The sequence below is a fragment of the Morone saxatilis genome, unplaced genomic scaffold, assembly GCF_004916995.1.
Source record: "Morone saxatilis isolate NCDOM2014 unplaced genomic scaffold, NCSU_SB_2.0 Contig12, whole genome shotgun sequence".
In the NCBI taxonomy this organism is placed as follows: Eukaryota; Metazoa; Chordata; class Actinopteri; family Moronidae; genus Morone; species Morone saxatilis.
In genome coordinates this window covers 2,895,307-2,898,672 of record NW_023339674.1, presented here as the reverse complement: position 1 = coordinate 2,898,672, position 3,366 = coordinate 2,895,307, and positions in this window count along the sequence as shown.

Here is a 3,366-nt window from a genome sequence, read left to right as displayed (position 1 = left end):
TTCTTCTTCCTGTCTGCCTCACTCACTCTCTCTCTCTCACACACTCTCACACACTCTCTCTCTCTCTGTTCCGATGAGTCCCAGACAGTAATTGCTCCCGTCTCTCACAGCCCCAAATGTCTGTTCCTGCCTGACTTTGACTTCTGTTTTTTTGTTGTTCACTCTTGACTGACCAAAAGACAGAATGTGAGTCTTCAGAAAAAAGGTTTTGCTGAGTATGTGTAATTCACTGCCTCCTTTGTCCTCACCTCATCCATCCATCCATCCATCCATCTGTCATCTAGGGGGCTATTGCGGCCTCTTAAAGCCCAGACAGGGCCTCCTTTATGGGAGGAGGCTGTCAAAAAGAAGCCCTGCTAAACAGGATGGGAGTGGCAGGATGCACAGACAGACAGTCAGACAGACAGGCTGTTAACTGAGGCAATGTTAGTCTGTCTGTGCAGTGAAACAAGCCACAGAGTGCTTTACTGCAGAAACAGCCTTTAAATTCAGTGTTGTGTTGAAAGCTTATTTTTCTTCAGGGAAGAGAAACACAAATCTGTCTGTGAAATATAATTGTTTCATTTGTTTCCAGTGCAAATCAAAATCTTATTTGGTTCATTCTGGGAAAAAGGTTTTTTTTTGTTACATGTTTCAAGAAGGCTATATATTAAGCTCTGCCTTTGCATTGCATTATTTCTTTCATTTCCATTAGACTGGGTTCCCTCAGAGACTGAGTAAGAATAATCAAGTGCCTCAACAAAAACAAAACTAAAAAGCAGCAGGTAATAAATTCCCACACACCTCCAGAGCCGCTTTCAGGGAGCAGAGAGTACTTTTTGTTTTAGACACAGGAAATCACTTGTTAATTGCTGCAGAACACAGGGCTGGCCTGGTATTTTTACATGTCTGCGCTTCGTTGAAAAGGTCAAGCAGGCTGCACTTAAGAGTACAATCTACACAAACAAACTGACACACAGTGCTGCTGGTCTCACTTAGTGATTACACAGAGGCTCAACAATGGCCCAACGTTACCCCTGAACTCCCAACCTCCAGTCCAGAAACCAAAGCACCCACATCCCTAAAGACAGTTATAAACACGTGTTTGACTTTAACTCATCCACTCAGCTGTGTTGCTGCTTTAATTTGGAGCAGCTTCCTGCAATGTTGTGGTGTGTCTGCTTCGTGTTCTTTATCGGTGGGTCCAGGCTGAAATACCTACAGGACGTGGACAGGTGTCTGAGGATGTGGATCAGTAAGGTGTCGTGCCACCACGTGCCACCAGAACAGCTTCAGTGCCCCTTGGTATTGATTCTATAATTCTCTGGATCTCTACTGAAGGGATAAACACCCATCTTCCAAAAGATATTCCCTCATTTGGTGATTTGATGATGCGCTGTCTAACTCTCCCATAGGTGTTGTGCTGGGTTGAGATCTGGTGACTGCGAGGGCCACAGCATATGATTCACATCATTTCCATACTCATCAAACTATTTAGTGAGCCAGGAGAGAGAAATGTTTTATCACAGGATGTTGTATTGATTTGCAGTGACCCTTCTCTCTGAGGGGAACAAGTGGACCAGAACCAGGCCACAAGACTGCTCACTGTGGGCGTCAAGCATTCAGGCGTGGACTGTTCTCTTTTACACCACAGATGCACTCGACCCACTTCAAGAATATTGTTTCCACATCTCATCGCCAATATGGATTTTGCACCACTGAACTCTCAAATGTGCATTTGTCTTTGTAATGAGGGCTTTATGCACCGCTCCCTCTGAATCAGCTGGGCCTGCTCAGCCTTTTATACATACACAGAGAGATGATTGGATGTTAATTATTTAATTGTACCATTCAGCATATGTGCATTCATTATGTTTCTCCACTCATTTCCTGAAGTCTTACCTTTAATTTGCCACCTGTCTGTTTTCTCCCCAGTGGATGAATCCAACTCACTTTTGGGAACCCCAGACTTTTCCTATAACTCCACCATAAAGCCGTTTTCAGTTATCCAGTGAAATATCTCAACGTTTTCTGGACGGACATTAATAGTCCCCAGATAATAAATCTTTATGATTTGGGTGATCCTCTGACTTTTTCCTGTTGTGCCACCATCCAGATGACATTTCTGGTCTCTTCAACTATTCCCCCTCAGAATGAATTCTAATCACCACCATTATCAGGTCAAAATTGCCCAAGTTTATGACTAAATGGCTACAGCACATCAGTCTCAGCTGTACTTTGTGTAATAAAATGTTAGCATGCTAACATACTTAACGATGATGGTGAAGGATTGGCGAGCCGCGATGCTCATCAGGTGACGTACAGAAAGCTTTTTTGTGTCGTATAAATAGCGAAACAGTCCAAACCTAGCTAGGACGTAGTGGTGGATGGTTAATCCGAGGCCCTCTATCTGGGAGATTGGGGTTTGGCTCCTCTGTGAGAAAGTTTTTTAAACTTAGTTGTTTTTTTTAAATAATCTTCAGTTTTTAGTCGCAGTTTGGTTGTGTTTAGGCAACAAGACTATTTGGTTAAGTTTAGGAAAATGTCATAGGTTGGGTTAAAATAGACCTTTTAACAACGTTAACCACAAATTAGAGCATGGGCTCCTGGCCAATCCCAGCGCTTGAATGCTACACAGGGTGTGTCTTTGGGATCCATAACAACGCGGTCACTGAGCCTTTAGCATGGCTGTGTTATAAGTTAATGTTCCGCGTCTGTTTCTTTTAAGGTCTCTTTTCTCTCTCTTAAGCACTTTGTAACTACTGTTTTTAAAAGTTCTATATAAAGCTAATTACTCACCGGAATATTTAAATGTGTATTTCAGAATATATATTCCAAAGGAGTCGTTTCATAGTAGACTGAACATCAAATAGTGTCCTAAATGTAACTTCCATACAGTCCATGAAATGCTGGTCTGAGGTCAATGAAGTGAAGCGGACACATTCTTCAGTTGGGCCCCAAACATGGACAACCACACTGCAGCGGTGTGCCTCTTCATCCTGACTATGATGTGATTTAGATACTTTTTATAGGATGATATGGAAAAAGTGCTTTTCAGATTTCCCTCAGTGTGAGTCTACTCACCACAGCGCCCTCTATATATGACAGCGTACACCTTTTACTTTAGAGATTAGAAATAAAGTGTGTAGGCTGTCTTTATGATTTGAAAGCTTCACCCTACAGTTACCCTCTTCTATAATACTATAAGAATACATTTGCCTAGACTAGGCTAAACAGTTCCATCTACTGGTCAACCAGAGTCATTACATCTTTAAAAAAGTGACCCAATAACCCAGAATAACATTAATTCTGAAAACGATTATTCATTATTTCTACTGTAATAAATAAGCAGTAGGCTAAGTGAGGTTCATTATTCATTCTAATTCA